Consider the following 20,240-nt stretch of genomic DNA (forward strand, 5'->3'; position numbering starts at 1 on the left):
CATAAGAACTATTACTATACCTCATTGATAATTTCTAATTATCACCCAGACATCACACATTATACCCTACAAGACCAATGAGCCAACCAGGGTCCTAATCCCCAGAGCAAACAGAAAATAAATCATCACTTTGCATTCCACATGAGTGCTGTACTGGAGCCCTTGAGGACATCTCTACTAGCATTTCTCTTTGCCATTGGATATTACTGTTCTGTAATCTATCTTAGCATCCACAGTGAGCCTTGGAAGCTCTTGGCTTTCATCCTACCCAATCTGAGGACAGGGATTCAGTTCCTTTCAGTGGCCATGAGACAAATGAAGCTGTTGTCATCATACAATAAAAGTTACTCTAGCTATGGCAGCAGGGTGAGAGATGAGCAAAACCACATTACAGCTCTGCATGTAGCTGCTGTGTTGGTGCTGGCTGAGCCAACACACTAGTAAATGAGAAAGTCTGCACAAGAGCTATCAAGGGAGGTGGCTGCCAGGATGAGCACATTTAGAAACACAGCTAGGAGCACATCAACAATTTTCTAGATTTCATGAGGTATACTCAATTTGGGAAGGAAAACATCTTTTTATTCATTTATTGCATTTAATTTTTAAAATTATTTCTTTTATTTTTTGTGATTATAAACACATCACTCTCCCCTTCCCTTTCCCCCTTCCAAAGCCTCTCTTATACTCTCTTCTTGCACTTTTACATTTCATGCCCTTTCATTTCAGTAATTGTTGTTATAAACACACACACACACACACACACACACACATACACACACACACACACACCATATGACTTTTTAACATAGTCATTTTAGTCATCTTTCATTCATTATGAAGTTAGAAGTTTAAAATATTTTTAAAAACCCTGAGATGTCTGAAAGATGTTGATACATTTATAAAAACCCACTTTTAAAGGCCATGTGATGATCTTAAGACTGCTAAAAAGTCTAATCTATGAACACAATCTTTATTTTAATGCTATGATATTAGTCCTTGTGTTACCAAATGAAAATGGATACCCTTTAACAAATCTATATATCAAAGAGGCTAGCATGTTTAAGCCTCTGTCAGTATTAACACAAGCTTATGTTTGTAATAAATTTTTATATTTAGACTGGTGAGGAAAGAAAATACAATGCTTAATGTTTATGTGGTTATTATTCATTTATACTTTCACTTTTACTAAACAACAATTGTGTTGTTAATTAAAAGAATGAGATCCAGTTTTGTGCTACACACGGGGGTCACAATACCACAGTCAATTTATTGTTTAACGCACTGACCCTCTAATGGGTGATGAGCTATGGGCCAGTATATTTTAATTTAGTCTTAAAAGGGTCATAATAAGGCTATAATAATAATATTCATTTAATGAAGCTTGATGACTACTTTCACATTTGCAAGGTTTAAAATTCTCATTAAAATGGCAGGCAGTTTTGGGTAGAATCATCAGAGGCAATCCAACCCTGTAAGTAACACTGTGTGTGGTTAAATGAATAGACTCCAGAGACATGCTAAGTTTTGAACTACAACCTTAGTCCAAGCAGGTTACATAGTTCTGCCATTAAACTACATTCACCTCAACTTTTTGTATAATATAGTTCAATAGTTAATCTTGATTGTCAACTTGATAAGCTCGAAAGATACCTAGGAGACTGGTAATGAGCACTTCTCGATGTATTTGTGATGATGTTCTAGAGACAATACAATCATGAGGCTTCTGGAATAAATTTCCACTGATGGACTTTAAATTTAAACAGACTACAGGGAAGAAGTGAAAACTTAGGAACTAAAGTCAGGGCACAGGAAGTAGGTCATTAGACATTTTTCTTTGATGGGCATAACTTGGCCGGCCCAGTTGTGTCTGTATATGTCTACATCTTGATTACTGAGAAGTAGAGAAAGTTACTCTTCTCACACTCTTGCTGACAGGATGCTCAAGCTTACCAAATCCCAGAAACACTAAAGCAAAGCAAACACCGATCCACCTCTCCAAAACTGTGAACTGGAAGCAAATCCTTTCTCCTTTCATTTGGTATTTGTTCACAAAAACAAGAAAAAAAATCTGAAAAAATGTACATAGTAATAACTCCTGAACCCATAACATAACATTTAGTTTATTTCTTTTTAAATAATAAACAGGTTTTATTAGGGAAGCACTTACACATGAAATAGTAAATAACCGCCACAGTCTTCCTGCTCTACAAAATGCAGTCTCTGCTCTTCCAAGCTCTCTCCAAAACCCAAGAGAGTGAGCCAGTCCTTCTTCTTACTTATATGGGATCACATCTGGACACCTAAAGCCATACCCCTAGGAAGTGTCCACCACCACAAGTTCACTGACAAAGCAAGATGCCATTACATTTCCCGCTTTTGTCTAAATAAGAGAATTTTAAGCCTGATACAAAAACTATATAATATGATAATATATATCAAGCATAGGCCAGGAGAAATGTAAAAACTTACAAAAATTTAGACCTAAAACCAGGAAAAATAACATTACGCAGGAAACACTCACTAAACATACAATCTCAGGTTAATGACATATAACAGAGTTTACTTCATGAGCTGTCCTATTCTGGGAAAAGCATTCCTATAGATTCTCTTGAATTCTTGTTTCTTCTTGAGTAATGTCACTAGCATTTCCTTTGATCCATTTTAAGTGAGGTAGGCTGGAGATAGAAAAAAGAGGTTCTTACATATTTAAAAAAATGGTTAATTTTGGACACAGAATCAACTGTCGACCTTCTCTGGGGTTATATCCAAGGGAAGTCGTTGGGGAAGGGCATTCATTATGATGAGAGATTAGAATAACAGTGATGCATCACATCAGGTATGAACAGTTTACCAGCCCTTTGTGGGCATCAACAGATTCTTTTGATGATCTCGGAAAGGATTGCAGTAAGAATATTGAGGGAAGCATAGATAGAAAATTACATATATTCATGTATAATCTCTAAGCTTCCAAGGCAATGGCAACATTCTGAGTCTTAACATCCCTCAAAGGATGACCTAGAAAAATTCAATGTTTTTGCCTGGAAATAATCTAGGCATTTTTGTTTGTTAATCACAATATGAAATGGTAAAGTTTTAGTAGTTTATAAGTCTAAATTAGTTCCTCTCATAATTATAGGAAGTGTGAAGGTGCTGGAAGAAATTTCAACAGGTAGAAGCTATTGGGAACAGGCTGAAGACCTAAGTTACATTCTCAGGCCCCACAAGTTGGCAGGAGAAAAATGACTATGGATAATCGTTCTCTGACCTGCACACATTTGCCCTTGAATGAATATTTTTGCACATGCATACATGCATACATGCATCCATGCATACACACACACACACACACACACACACACACACACACACACACACACACACACATATATATATATATATATATATATATATATATATATATATATATATATGTGCATATATATACACATGTATAAATAAGTATACAGCTAGAAAAGAAAATTATGTATTGGGAGAAAACAAGTTTCATCTAATAACAGATAGTAATCTAAATGGAGACCTATATTACACATGTCTAATTGTTTTTTATGGCAAAGTATTGCTATATAGCTTTGGCTGTCCTGGAACTCACTATGTTGACCAGGATGTCCATAAAATTCTATAGATCTGCCTGCCTCTTCCTCCTGACTGCTCAGATTAAAGACATGTGCCACCATACCAGGCTTCTATGTCTAAATACTTTAACATTATAAATAAGTCACGATTTCATGACAAACTGGTAATTAAAAATTAAAGCCTTCTACCATCATCCACACACACACATATATACATACACACACACATATATGTATGTATAGTGGGTTTGTATCTCTGTGTATTTGAAGACCACTTAAGATTGAGATATTTCATACCTCTTGAGGTTCTAAGTACTTACTTCCCTGATTTGTGACTGAAGGCTTCCTCTCATTTCCTTCTACTCCTGGCTCAATCTGCATAATTAGAAGACTCACATCTAATTAGAACCCCAAAGACTATCCAAGTTTCATCTACACTACAGTGTCCCTCAGTAGACTTCTATTCTACAGGAGAAAGCAATAGCAGTATGGTCATCCCTTGACAGAACACCCAGGGAAGAGACACATAGATCCTGAACTCAATTTTTTTTTTTAATTTCATTTTACATTATAACCACAGTTCTTCCTTACACCCCTCTTCTTATCCCCCAAACCTCCACCCACCACCCTCACATCCTCCCTAGCCCACCAGCAGTCAACTCCTCACAGGTAAGGGCTCCCATGAGGAGGCAACATAGTCTGGCAAAATAGGTTGGGGCAGGGCCAGGCCCCTCTCCCATGCTTTAATGATAAGCATGTCATTCCACCATGGGGAGTGGGCTCCAACAAGCTAGCTCATGTACCAAGTTTGTATCGCGTTCCAACTGCCAGAGGCCTCTGAACTAGTCCAAACTTCACAACTGTCTCCCACATATGAAGGGCCTAGTTGGGTCCCCTGGAGTCTCTAGTCAGCTGTAGGACTAGAGTTCATGAGTTTCCACGAGCTTGGTTCTGCTCTCTCTGTAGATTTCTCCATCCTGATCTTGACCTGCATTGATCATATATTCCCTCCTCCCTCTCTTCCACTGGATTCCCAGAGCTCTGCCTGGTTCTTGGTTGTGGATCTCTGCATCTGGTTCAACTAATTACTGGATGAGGGCTCTATGATGATAGTTGAGGTATTCATTCATCTGATTATAGAGGTAGGCCAGTTTGGACATCTTCTCTACTATTGCTAGGAGTCTTGGTTGGGGTCTTCCTTGTGGATTCTTAGGAGATATCCTAGTACAAGGTTTCTCCCTAAGCCCATAGTGGCTCTTGCTATTAAGATATGTCTTTCATTGTGTTGGATGCACTGAACTCAATCTTATGGCTATTTAGATAAAAAGCATCTCACTCCTTTGAAGCGGGGTAATAATTTAGAAAAGATAATAGAGACCATAATGGGTATCACATTTCTTTGCCCCCTAAAAACACTTCTAAGTTTTTGAGAGCAGTACAACTGATAGAGGCACTCTAGAAGATACTACTCCACAGAATCTTGGGAAACACCCATCATAGAGGAAACAAACTTTCTGAAAATAAACAATGTGCCTTCCAAATGCACATTGAATATGAATATCAGCCTTAAAATCTCTATCCAGGAAACACTATAATTTCATCCACATCATCTCTCATTTTGGCCATTGTTTTGTACTTGTGTCCCCCCTCACACCCTCTGACATAATTTTCTTGGATTTCAATAGCGATTTTTGTCCTAGTAGAGAGTGTAATGGGGCAGCTGCTTTACAGTTGCAGCTAATCAACAGGACAATTTAACCCAAAAAAAAATTTCCTCCAAGGAATTTTGCAAACATGAAGAAGAATTTGTTCAGGTTGGGTATTGCCAGCTTCCTTGACTTGATATGGGGTCCTCAACCCCATGATGAAGCCCTGGGCTCTGAGTCTCAGGAGGAGAGATGTACAAAACCCAAGACACTAGTGCAAATACAAGCTTCTCTGGGCTGATTCATGACTATGATGCCTGGAAGGAGGAATTTCACAGGAAATCACCCACTTGAAATTCAACATAAATCAAAATCATAAATAAGTAATATTATGTAAGTACTAAATGGACCTGGCATCCTTACGATAGTTTAATCAAAGCTTCAGGTGTTCTCAAATTAGATTTGTTTTGATTTTTTTCAGGCTCCATTTTTTACTTTATGATAATGAAACAAAAGCTTTTCTAAAAACAGACAAAAGTGAATCACTGCTACCTAGGGTAAATGCCTTTTACATTTGCCCCAAAAGTCCTTGCAAACCTAATGCAATCAAAACAATGGCAGGAAACTTCTAAACCCTTGTTAAGTAACCGTTAATTATTCACTGAAAGGATTCATTGCTTATGAGTAGATACGGGCCTTGGGGGCAGTCACTGAAAGCTTTTTTTTTAATTAGTAGAGGCTGTTGGGGTATAATTACATTTTTTTAAATCAAAGAAAGCCTGTTACCAAAATACTACAAAAGGCGAAATTTAATCTAGCTTGCATTACCTACAGAAATTGGTTACACTGTATACATGCATATTGTAAACCCAAGTGATAATACACACATACATACACACACACACACACACACACACACACACACACACACACACACACTGTATAGGAGTATATTTTTCTGTATAGGAGTTGTAGTCTTTCTGTGTAACAATCCTGGCTGTCCGGGAACTGGAACTCACTCTGTAGACCAAGGTGGCATCAAACCTCTGCTTCCCAAATGCTGAGATTACAGATGTAACCTACCACTGCCTGGCAAAATTACATTCTTAACCAGTGTCTATACTGGTATACTACAAATTATTTGTATAGCTGATACTTTGAGAAAATATAAATATCGCAGAAAGAATTCAATGCTATATGAGACTCTATAATAAGGATAGTCTTACTTGAGAATTTATATTTTAACAATAAATTATAATTTACCACCTTTGATTCACAAGACAGCTTTATACAATGCTGTGTTTAGGGAACCAGTCTCAGACTTCACCATCTTTTCTCTGCATTGTTCCTATATAACACCTACAAACTACAAATGAGGAATCTCCTCCATCAATGCAGGAGGGAACAGGCAGGGCCAAGATGCAACAGGAGCGCTAGCTTGCACTTTCTCCCATAGCACTCTCTGGAGTTTACAGACAGAAGTAAATGATTTTGCATGTACTAAGTTGCATTTCCTCACCTGGCATCTCATATTTTTCTCTCAAAGCTAAAGGATAAGAACCTGAAAAAAGCATAATTTGCCCGGCTGGTTATAAAAACCAACTAGTCTCAGGCAACTTTCCTTTCCCTTTCCCTTCATTTTACCTTCTTCACTAGCTTCACAATCACCTCTTTTGTCTTTATAGAACTATTCCTGTGTTCTAATTCCCTAATCTTGTTGGCCCATATATATGGGTCTTTTTAATCATAAGTTCCCCCAAAAGGAAGATGCCTAACATTTAACTATCTCTGTGATGTTACGTATGTCTATTTCAACACATTTCCATTGCCTAGTACTCAAACCTAAATGAGCAAAAGTTAGCATCTAGGACCTAAGTTGTTAGGCGAGCGTGATAACCACTACACTACGGAAACTACTTATAGGACCTAAGTTGTAGGAACAAGGATATTTCAGAAGCCTCCCACAATGTTCTTGCCTGTATATCATGCCTCGATGACAAGATTTTTTTACTGATATGCATTTCATCTTTCTTTTCTTTTTTTTCTTTCTTTCCTTCTTTCCTTCCTTCCTTCCTTCCTTCTTTCCTTCCTTCCTTCCTTCCTTCCTTCCTTCCTTCCTTTTTGAGACAGGGTTTCTATGTATAGCCCTGGCTATCCTGGAAACTAGGCTGGCCTTGAACTCAGAGATCTGATTGCCTGTCTCCGAAGTCACTGTTCTTTTAAAATTGTTTCATTGTCCCCTCAACACTGCTACATTTAGCCTATTTAGCCAACTTTCTTTGACACATGCCTGTTTCCTGATGCTTGGACTTGCTTCTACTCTTTTCCTGGCATTGTTTCCAATATTTATATTGTACTATTAAAGTTAAGACAATAATATTTGTTAAGTCTATGCACCTAGTGAAAGACTGAGCCTATGCCAGTTGTGGTTGTGTGTGCCTTTAAACACAGCACTCAGGAGGATGAGGCAGGAGGATAGAGTGTCTGATGCCAGTCTGGGATACATAAGAAAACCCTTTCTTAAAGCAAACCTAGACAAAATTAAGTCCAGTAAAAACAACCACAAAGAGACTGGTCCCAAAATTAATTCAGTTTCCTAAGGAGGAAGACCCGACTGGGAGTCACTCTGCAATCTTGTCTCCAGGAAACATTTGGTGCCTCACCATCTGCTGTCCACATTGTTTTCTTCATTCCATCTCTAAACCAAAAGTGGAGAAAAGGCAACAAATCATAAAGCAGTGGGAGGAATGGGGATTTATGAATATTTTCTTCAGTATTAGAGCCATTGGTGTGCATGTGATAAAATGAAGGCAATTTGCATGCTTGTATTTTTGTGTTCTTTGCCAGAGATTTTGATTCTGCACAAGGCACAGATCAGGCCCTGTTGATCAAGGTCTTTTCTCAAATATGCATGTATCTGTTATATAGGAACTGTCCCCGGCTTAATTTTTGCTGAAATGCTGTTCAACGCACACCCAGATTTCACCAGTAACAAATCTGGCTTCATTCATACCATCCTGACAGCCAAGGTGTTGGGAGTGTGATTCTTAAACAGCTGCATCATCTCAGTAACTCCTGTGCTCCATCACTAGCATCCCCCTTACCCCACCCCTTCTCTTTGCAGCAAGAATGGAGAAGTAAATCACATTATAATCCGTGGCTCCATAAACTATGTCAATTTTGTTGGAAACAATATTAAATATGGAAATTCTCTCTCTTTTCCTTAATCCATTACATTTTCCAACCTCAGTCACACCGATCATCGAAAGAAAACAACTGCAAAGGCATCTGGGTAATATCATTATGCTAATTTACTGTCTATAATCTGTAGAAATAAAAAAGTACCTATTAGAGTGAGGAATGATTTAAGAAAAAACATGGCAAACATTCTTAGGTCTCCCCAACACCTGCAATCTTCCTCAGCTGAGTTTCTCTCTGTCTGTCTCTGTCTTTGTCTCTGTCTCTGTCTGTCTCTGTCTCTGTCTGTCTCTGTCTCTCTGTCTCTCTCTCTGTGTGTGTGTGTATGTGTGTGTGTTGACTGAAGATGGCCATGATCTGCTACTCACACTGCCCCTGCTGTATAAGAAGTATTTGATAGGCCTGAACTTATTCTTTTTAGTAGTAAATCTTATTCTTTCACAATTTCACATATGTACATTATCTATTTTTGGTTCCTGTTTATGTGGAAAACCTATCAGCAATGTCTATATCTATCCAAAGAGGTTGAGATGGACTCAGGGTGCCCCGCCTTTGGAGTTGCCTCTGCCCCCCCCCAAAAGCCCCTCATTGGTGGCTCCATCCCCAAGGGCTTTAAAAGCCCCCACCTCTATATTTACTCATGGTTCCTGGTCTTTTTTTCTCTGGGGCCACCCAGGAATGCTTTGTTTAGATTAAACCTGGATTTACTGGTTAGGTCAGATTGGCTTGTTGTATCAATGGTGGAGAGTTTCAAGTAACTAATGGGGGATTCATTTGGGGAGGGGGCAGTTTGAGACAGGGCTTCTCTGTGGCTTTGGAAGCAGTCTTGGAACTACCTCTTATAGACCAGGCTGGTCTCAAACTCACAGAGATTCCCCTGCCTCTACCTCGTGAGTGCTGGGATTAAAGTGAGCCACCATCACCTGGCATAACAGGGGAATTTTAAACTTAGCAGTTCTTCCCATTTCCATTCCAGCCTCCTTCTTCTCTATAGATCTCTTTCCCTTATTTACTGGTTTAAGCCCTGATTAAACCTTGCAACACACTAAAGAAAAGAACTTACTCTTATATCTCTGTCCAGAAGAGGAAAAAAGTAAATAAAAAGAAAAGGCAAATTCCAGTAAAGAATTCAGTTTCTCTGTCAGAAAGAAGGGTACTATACAAAATTCCAAGGGCAATTACTAGAATCATGCTTTACAAAAAAGGTGTGGTGATTTGCATGGTAAATGTCCTCCCTAGTCTTGGGAGGTTCAGAAGGTGTGTGTGGCCTTGTTGGTTGAAAGACTTGTATCACTGGAGGTAGGCTTTTAGAATTTTAAGGCTTGTATCAATGAAGGTGGGCTTTAAGTGTTTTAAGCCTTGTCCTATTTCTAGATCGCTCCCTCTGGTCTCTGCTTTGTAGTTGTGGTGCAAGATATGAGTTCTTTGCTTTTGCCGTCTCCACAATCTTCTACCATCATGAAATCTTACCTTCTGGGAGAAATAACTCTTAAGTTGCCTTGGTCATAGTGTTTTATCACAGCAATAGAAAAGTAACTAATACAGTTGGTAAGAAGGTAGCCTTTATTTGATTCTACCAGAGATCTATGGATAGCGAACTTTAGTAACAACAAGAAGAAAAATTGGGAATAATGACACTTTTATTTCTCTTATCCATTCATGTACTTTGGTTGACATGACTGGATCTATGTTTTGTTTCGTTTTGTTTGTTGTTGTTGTTGTTTTCAGTTTGCCCAGTCATATTCTGGAAGCACTCAGAAGCCACAAAAGCAATTGGTAGTTGTTTATGGGATCTGCCTTCTCTGCCTGAATTTTCCAAATTGAAAGAAGGGAGAGCTAGCCACCCATAGCCACTCTTCCTCTTTTGTTTCTAAAAAATGTGCATGAGAGGGAGACCTTCAGTGAAACACTGAAACTCGGGGTCTCTTCAGAGCATTAACTTTCTTTATGTTTACATTTACATGGTTCTGAGAATGTTCTCACTGAATCATACTTAACTTCAGAAAAAAATTAAATTCATATATTTTAATTGGTATTGGGTGTAAACAGATGAGCCTAATTTGTCTTATATTCATGCAGAGAACCCAGATTGAAATTCATCTAATAATTAGAGAAAAATAAAGGTAAACTATGTACAGTGATGTTCTATTTTGACATAGGCTCTCAGTTTTTCTGGAGATATAGTGTGCTTAATCCATCTACATTCTCCCACATAGACTGTTGAAAAACTGCTGCATTATGACAGCAGACATATATTAATTACCTAAATGTTGCTGAGCACTACAACACTGATGTACCTTATAGAATATGCAAGGATGACCAGGTTTTACACATTGTGAGTTCATGGTCATAAGAACAGGATGAGAGAGCCAATGTAGGCTGCCTGCCTGTTTGATGCTATGTCTCAATTGCCAGTGCTTACTTCTTACACTATTATTAATAGTTACTGTAGGAAACTTGGTCCATAGTGGGGCTTCTGGTGTTTTGTCGTTGTTTTGCATTTACGTAAAGGGGTTGTATTTATTTCAGATATTGTGTGTCTAGAAAATAAGACAGATCGCTGTAGGTAACTAGAAACTTCAGTGTAAAATAGAGTTAAGAACAATTAAGTGAAGTTGGGCAATAGTGGTGCACTACTTTAATCCCAGCACTCCAGAGGCAGAGGCAGGTGGATCTCTGTGAGTTCCAGACCAGCCTGGTCTCCAGAGTTCCCAGACAGCCAGGGCAATACAGAGAAACCCTGTCTCAAAAGAACAAAAACAAACAAAAAGAACAGGGAAGTAGATTAGGAAAGTCCTAGAATTAGAAACTAACAGAAAGCTGTTTCTTTTTACTTTTTTTAATCATTATTTATTTGAATTAGAAACAAGATTGTTTTACATGACAATCCCCGTTCCCTTCTCCCTCCAGTCCTCCCCTAACACACCCCCCCCCGAACTAAAACCCTACCTATCACATACCCTTTCTTCTATTTTTCCCCTGACTTGACCTTTCTGCTCCCTCATGACCTCTGCATCCTTCTTCTTCTTCCCTTCTCAAGAATATAGGTATCAGTGGTCAAATACCATTCAGCAGAGTTAAAGGGGAGAGTGAAAACACTCTGGACATCCTCACATCCTTTGCGAGCTGCTGGTATAACCACAATGTATAAGTGGAGTTCTTAATTGGTCTAAGTAACAAAAACCCAGAGTTAGATATAGAGGAAAATGCTGAGAGATCAGAGAGAGGGAGAAAGCCACCGCCACACCTTAACTCCTCCTTGTGTCTCAGCAGACAAGAGAGGGAATTCCTGTTTCTCCCTGCTTATATCTTGATTCGATCCACATATCCCACTTCCTGTACAGTCCTCCAGAACACTATGGTTAGTTAGTGGCATTCTCTTACCTTCAGAAAGGCTTTATCTGAACATACATGATATCACCACAACAATGAGCATGGTAGGCCTAGACTTGCCCCTCCTTGAGGTCCTTAATACTAGTTTTCCTGCCCTCCCATCTTTCCTCTGGCCCCATGCCTTGGGAGATTCTTATTTTCTCTCAAAGTATCTACCTTGCAATGCCAATGTCTTCCTGAGAAATGCCTATATGATCTCCAGTGCCTTCATGGTGACTGAAAATTTCTTCACACAGTACTGCTGGTATTTCTCAGATACATCTTTCTAGCCATCCCTTTTTGGAGTCCCATTCGTGCAACCCCCACTCACACAGGAGACAACAGCATAACAGTCTACTGATGGCCCCATCTTCTCTTGTTCACGATGTTGTTTCTCTTCTTATCCTATGCTCCCCATTTCCAGCTTGACAGAACTCAGTCCATTCTTCGAATTTTCCTTCAAATGTTCACATTCCAGAGAAATCACCTCTGCTCCCTTGTCTTAAACCCCGTTCCCACCATATGACCCAGGAAGCTTTCATTCCCCCGAAGTCCTACACTTGTTGGCCTTGTTCAAGTGTTTCATTTTTAACCTCATCACTATTTCCTTCAAGACATAGCCCATAAAGGAATGTTTGTGGTTTGTTTGTTGGATATTCTAATTCTCAAAATAGTGTCTTGCATCGCAACAATTGACTCAAAGACTTCGTTTAGTTCCATTTAAAGAAACCACCAGTAGCTATACTCTGTTTAGCCTAATCTATGGATAACAGGATAGCTTTAACCAATGCATGATGCTACATCTGTTTGGTACTTCCTAATTCCTGTGGTGAGAAAACAGAAGACAAGAGAAAATGCAACAGTGTTATCTAAGTGCCTAAAGGCGGAGCTTTGAAGCTGCTGCAGGCCTCCTGGGGATGTCTTCAGTTGTCTTTCTGAACAGTAACAGAAGGCTTTGGTCAGGAAAAGAAAAACTAAACCATCTCTAAGTTCTGTCTTCCTGAAGCCTCACCACCGCCCTGCGGTGACTCTGGCGGGAGGTGGAGCTGAGGGGTGGGGGTGGGGCGCTCTGGGTCCTCTCTCTTTTTTGGTGCTGGCTTTGTTGATGTTGGTGGATTACACCCATCCGCTGGTGGGTTCTACCAGGGTGAACTGACAATTCATGTAAACAAGGAAGGTGTTACTCCTGAAATGGAAGCAGCTTAATAAGCGAACACAACTAGCCTGGCCCTTTGGAGGCAAAAGCCAATAAAGATATTGACGAGAAAGAGCCGCTGTTATTTTTGTAGACATTCAGAACGCGCGCCTTTAAAAACATCCCCGAACAGTATCTTTTCATTTTCATGCCTTTTCATTTTCTGCCTCAGGACCCTCTTCTGACCAGGTTACTAAATGCTTACTACAGCCTCACCAGCATCAGAAGAGTGGCTGGGGAGAGAAAGCTTTGCTTCTCTGAGCAGAGTCTGCAGTTTAAGCTGCAGCTGAGCAGCGCTGCAGCGAGGAGAAACCGGCTCTGTGCAGCTAGGGGGAGCCCGAACACAGAAGGATGCTTGCCGACAATCTGCTCTCATTCAGCCTGTCTGTAACACAGCCTAGACAAGAGTTTTCCAGGGTCTCCTCTCCCATTGGCCAAGGGAAGAAGACAAACGTTTCTTACTGGAAGACGGAAAAGAAGACGGAGGGTTAGCTTTCAGAAAAGTCTTAGGGGTTACACAAGTCGCTCCTGGGGACCAATTCCTGCAGCGGTCTGTGACTGCAGCTAGAACGGCCAGAAACAAAGATCATGCCTAAAACAATTAGGAAATTAAACACTGGTAAACTTTGAAACTGGCTGTTCATTAAGGAGTGCAGGATTTTATTTTGGAGTCTTTTTTTCTTTTTAAACCTTGTTTCAATTTGATATTGCAATTGCATTTATAACCCCCTAAAAACACAACAACAAAGCCAAACAAAAATATACTTCAGTCGTGGTGTTTAGATAGGAGTGAGTTTATAGCATGACAATAAACAAAACTATACCTAACACGAAATAGAGGTGATTCCTAATTTATCAAAGAGCAGTATGCATATTGGTATTTTGAAATTACACCCACCTTTTTAGAATTAAAAAAAATCATTTGTTTGCATTCCACCAGAAATTAATCAAAATGCCATTTATGCATGACGCGTTTGTTCCTAAGGAGGGAAGCAAAAGGCTGTAAGGAAAGGACATTTTTGGATGTTGACTTCAGCTATCTTCTGACTGATCACTGTTTCTTAATACAGAAATCATCATACTTTGGGATCATTTGAGACTTAAATGAGAAAGTGGTTCCGAGGCACTTAACACTCTGTGTGTCACACCTAAACTTATTTTTGTTAGGTGAGAGATAGAGTGATATAAACATACATACATACATACACACATACATATCACTTAAAATTTAAAGTCTCTGTTTTCCAGAGACTGATATAGTGCATATAATAATTCTTCCAGAATATGTATCACTAAAAAAAAAAATGAGAAAGATAGGAGAAAAGGTGGCAGAGAGGGAGGGAGAGTTGCATATTAAATATTATCTTAATGAGAGCTACCCGAGTCACATGCTCCTGACAGGCTTCCTCCATCCCTTCTTCACCTGCTGATTTGAATGGAAGTTGCCTCTCATTTTCCTTACTTCTTCACCATTATAGCAGTGTCTCTAGCTCTATTCTCTTTAGATTATTTCAAGATTCAGCAAGGTTGGGGCTGTGGAAGGACATGAAAGGTGAATCTTGGTGTGTATGGGGACAGAGCATGTTGACATAGATAAGATTCAAGGCTGGCTAAGAAACTTAAATAATGGTATTATGCCTCCAAATTTATAAAAGAAAGAGTGCGCCTCAGAATCAGGATGGGAGTGATAAACATGAACTATAGAAGGTGGTAGAGGGGGAAAAATTCTCATGCACAATGAGAATGACGTGTTGATTGCATTGGGATCACCAAGAAAGAACTGATGCTACTGACGGAAGCTCTGTTGAGTTAGAGCCTGCAATGGTGTGATAAAAGAGATGCCTTGATGCTATGTTGTATACAACAGAGAAGAAAACAGCTGGCTCGGCAGGGTGGCAACTGCTCGGTTTTACAAACTGGAAGAGCACCAAGGGGAAGGCAGATACTAGAGCCCAGCCCTGGGTGTATAAGTTTGTCCACAGAAAGTGAGGAAGTTTTTGGATGTAGAAAGATCTCAGTCCCTGAGGTGGAGAGTGAATGTTATCTACTTGAAGAGATATAGAGATAACTTTTGAGGGATGAGGCTGTGGAAAGGCTATACCAAAGGAAGTTGTAACTCAGAGGAAAGGAATCCATGGGCTAGCACAGCACCACACTGGAACAGTCAGCCTAGCTATGGAACTGGAAAAAAAATGTCCATTTTCAACTGGGAGGGCTTTTCAGAATCCACCAACCATACTTTCATTTGGAAGCCTTAAAAATAAAGTCTATGAGTTTTGGCTTGACTCCCAGAGTGAGGAGGCTCCTGTCATGAAATTGATACTTCTCTAAGTGAAGGGACTAGTGGCAGTTGAAGTCTTTCTCTGTGGATCACACCCTCAGCCCTGAGAGTACAACTTCCTGGGGTCTCTTCTGCCTTCTTTTTCTTTGGCAGATTCACTTCACTTAATCACTGAGCCTGCTTCTAGTCCTGGAATTTTCTGTCTTCTGCCTCTGTGTGGTTGGATGTCCCTCTGGCTGGACCCACCTCTAGCAGGGGTACATGATTTCAACAAATGATGATGTTGTCTTGTGAGAACTCCTCAGTTTATGACAACTTGAACATCTGAGCACCTTAAGTGTGGATGCAGTAATTCTGCAGAATACACAGGGCATTTTGCTAAGATCTTGAATTCTGTTTCTTGTCAAATTTGGTATGTTTCACGTTTGTGAAGGTAGTATAGATAGATATGGAGGCCTAGCCCAGCGCATGGGAGAAGCTGATAAGGATTCATATCTTATATCTCATGTATGGCTGCCCTGGAAAACTAGAAACAAGACAGAGCAAATATATTTTATGCCTACATTGCTAAAGATTTAAAAGAGCTGAATGAGAATGACTTGAGAGCAATTTCTCCAAGGAAGAATACTAGCTTCATAATGACATGTTTAAATACTGTGAACCTTAGTGTATTAAAGCTTTTCTCTGAGATGTAGGAATATTCAATTCACTGCACACTTTACCATGCTTCAGGTTTTAAATTTATAAAATTAAAGCTATTATTCAAACTCACAAAGATACTGAAAGCACTAATGAAATGTCAAAGACAGAAAAGCTGTTTAGTAGACTATGTGTGGGATTATATATTTAATAATATATGCTTGCATATAAATTTAATATACATGATTAACTTATATTTTTTGAGTTGGAAGTATAAAATAAGCAAAAGTAACATAGATTTTGTACATTAACTCACTTATTATATGAACTTGGTTGGAGAGTCACTAACTCTTCCTAAACTTCAGTTTCCATGTTGTGATGTTATGATTATATGAAAATACTAAACAATACACAAAATATGTTATATGAATATATGTTTCTCTGCAATTAAATTAATTGGGTAGCAAAAATAAATAAGGTTCATAGACATTAAACTTTGGTGGGAACTTTTTTTGCTATACAAATGCCCTGACTTACATCCAAAGATTACATCAGTGGTATTCAGTGAAAATAGCATAAGCCTTTATGCAATAAATAAGGACACAGATTCTGTATGTTAGTAAATGTACTTTTTTCACCAAAGTACAAGCAAGGGCTTAAGTACTTATGAACTACAGGGTTGGTGGGGGATGAGAGAGAGAAAGGCTACAAATAGTGTTTTATGAAGCATGTTCTTTCTCAATGCATTCCTACATTCATAGATATCCAGGATTCTATTACTCTAAGTGGAGCAGGAAGATCAGCGCCAACTGATACATACCTGTGATAACTATGTGCTCTCCCTCCTTCCCTCCCTCCCTTCCTCTCTCTCTCCCTCCCTTCCTCCCTCCTTTCCTTCCTCCCTTTCTTTCTTTCTTTCTTTCTTTCTTTCTTTCTTTCTTTCTTTCTTTCTTTCTTTCTAGTAATTGAGCTACTGACCCCTGCCTCTACCGTGAATATTTTATGCCTTCACTTGGCTCCCATTTCTGTCTTGTCTCCATTCCTTTTCTTTGACATGCCTGTAGGGGAAATGTTAGCCATGCCCTCTTGGGGGCTGGCACAAGTGACCAGACCATACACACTGGGGTGTGGTCAGAGTGATGTAGCAAGACCTTAAATATGAGGGTCACATGCAGGCTGTTTTCTCTGTTCTATGGTTTGCCTGGTTGTATGGGACTGACTCCATTGCGTGAGTACTTTCCTATTAAAACATCTGGTCATCAAACTTGCTCTTACTCCTTAGCAATCAGCATTCATTGCATCTTGTTTTACATGCCCTTTTCTTTTGTTCTGACTTCTGTGTATTAATACTTAAAACAATAAAAATGTACAACCTGGATTATAAAATTTGGAATAATACACCCATTTGTTACATGTGTAGCTAGCTGCTCCAAGAATCTAATGAGACATGATAAAGTTAGAACAGTCTTTTCTTAAAGTAGCAGCTGGTGATAGAAACAGGATTAAAATTCAGACTCGAGGCAAGTTGTATATGTTTATAATTTCAGCACTTGGGAGAGTGAAGCTGTAGAATCAAAAATTTCAAATCTACTCCAGCTACAGAGAAAAAAAATCTCATCTCAAAAGACTAAAATTTAATGTCAAGCAAATCAATCAATGAGATTCTTCATACACACTTGGTGTCACGAGGTTAGAAATGGGTGAGAAGAGGCAAGGAGAACCAATGGGGTAGTGTCTGGTAAGAACAGTTCTTTTTGGCACCTTAATGACCTTTCTGGCATGTGACATCAATAAAGTAGAAGGACAACACAGCCCAGCAAAAGAGCTGAGTGAGATGGTAAAATAACCATAACTGACATGCAAATGGAAGCATCTTTACTAGATACTTGCTTCTGATTGCATGAGGTCTGTCTGAGCTGCAGGTGGATCAGGTGGAAGAAAATTCGGCCCTTATCATGGTACAGATGCAGGAAACCATTTGTCCATAGTGCGACTCATTGCTTGATTTTTATTCAACACCAGCTTGTTGTACTAGAGAAAACTTTCTCTCTTTCTTTCTTTATCATACTCTCCAAGTATTTTCATAAAGAAACACAATCCATGCCATGACCATTTTTAGAAGATAGTTAATGTATCTATTATATACATTTATCTCCCCTGCTTTCTTCCTGATTTTTCCAAAGTATTGTGAATCTCTTCTATAAACATTATATTGGGAAATGATCATGCTCTACTAAATCTAGAGTCTCCACAAGACTTTCTACTGTTACACTGTACTGTAAAAATCATGTCATGTGAAAACAAGCCAGAGTCAAACTCTGCAGATTCTTGATGTTGTTGGAAAGCATCATCCATCTACATTTAAATCAAAACCTTTGCAAATATCAAACAGTATGGATTCATATAATAAACCCTTCCTAGATTTCTTAGCCTGGGCCTTGATCATGGAGGAATTTGAACATGGATTTCAACTGTTCTGTCACTTTCCTGAAACCTTATGTAAGATTTGCTTGATGTGTAAATGGATGAACTGCTTTGTTTAAAAGAAGATACAGAGTTTTCACTGGATTTTCAGGAACCCAAGACTCATTAAAAATCATGGAGCTCTTTGAGGCACATCTCACATAGTATTGAGTTTATGTTTATCAGAATGGCCTTGTACACAAATGAAGACTATTATAAGGAGTATATGTGGATGGTACATTTTAAAGTTTGGCCTATCTCAACATGACATAAGCAGAACTTGAAATACTCAGAAATGGGAGCTGTTGTAAGATTTAATGTGCACTGTATGTTCCATTTTAGTTTAATATGATATGTGTTATATGATGCAACTTGTTTTGATAGACTCATAAAGCAATGAAGTGTACCCTTGCGGAACTGCTTTGAGTGAAAAGTTGTTGGCTCAAAAGAATTAAATTCCCAATGCTGTTATTGAGTTTTGCACACTATGCACATGACTAATGAGTAGTTTGGCCCTGCTCATAATAACAGTTCAGTGTCAGCCCTTGATATAATGCACCCAAATGATCCAGCTTCCTAGGCTAGACACCAAGGTAGGAGAGTCACAGACTGTACCTCCAAAGCAAAGGCATCATAAGAAAACACCATGCTGTGTGGTCTGGGGAAACTGGATCACCCAAACATAGAAGCAAACTTTAGATGTTACATTTTCTCCAGTAGGCTGAAATGCATTTGGACCCTCCTGTCTCACCTCTATCACCAGAGATCTACCTACTTAGTTCAATAAAGCAAAGAGGAAGCCTGAAGAGATGAATTAGTTGTTAAGAACACTGACTCTTCTTACAGAGGACCATATTCTATTCCCATCATTCACAATGTGGTTCATATTTATCTTTAACTCCAATTGTGGAGCATTTAATCCTGTCTTTTGTCTTTCATGGGCACCATGCATGCAGGAGCACATGGTACAAAGATGTCTATATGGATAAAATACTCATACACATAAAGTAAATGATTTATTTTTTAAAAAGAAGCTAAATAGCTCTCTCTCTGAAAAAATCTATAAATAAAAATTAACCAGCTCAGCCAATTGTTGCTACTTTAGAAGCAAAGTTTAGGAGGAAATATTAGGTTCATGATCCTGTAAACTAGTTTTAATGTGAAATAGTATTTGGAAATTCCAGCTATTCCATATATGGCTTATTGTGAAAAGAAACTGAGAATAACTTACACTGAGAAAAAATGTTATCATAATTGTAGAAGGAGTTTCCCATCCTGTGAGCTACTTCCAAATTACCACACAGAGTCTTACTTTAATTGTAAATGCTCAGCCAATAGCTCAGGCTTATTACTAACTAGCTCTCACATTTTAAGTTAACCCATATTCTTTATTTACACCTCACCATGTGGAGGTACCTTTATTAGCATGACACATTCATCTCTTGCTTCCTCTGCATCTGACTGGTGACTCCTGACTCTGCCCTTCCTCATCCCATCATTCTCAGTTTGGCTTTCCCACCTAATTGTATCCTGTTCAGCTATTTGCCAGTCAGACTGTTTATTTAACCAATCATAGTTGACATATATTCACACAGTGAACAGAGGATTATTCCACAGCACCTGATGGCCATTGATTCATTAATTCACTTGACAAATATTCTGGTGATTTCTGCTCTGTGTCCAAGTGAATTGAAACTTACACCTACAAAATAGATTTACTCTGATGTTTACAGTAGCTTAACCTCTAAATGTGAATGTCACTAAACTTCCTTTCCTATCAAATGGGTCAATAAAGTGTCTTATTTTCATTTTAAGGAATATAACTCAATAATAAAGTTTAACGAAGTACTGAT

This window comes from Cricetulus griseus, chromosome 4 (genome assembly GCF_003668045.3).
Source record: "Cricetulus griseus strain 17A/GY chromosome 4, alternate assembly CriGri-PICRH-1.0, whole genome shotgun sequence".
In the NCBI taxonomy this organism is placed as follows: Eukaryota; Metazoa; Chordata; class Mammalia; order Rodentia; family Cricetidae; genus Cricetulus; species Cricetulus griseus.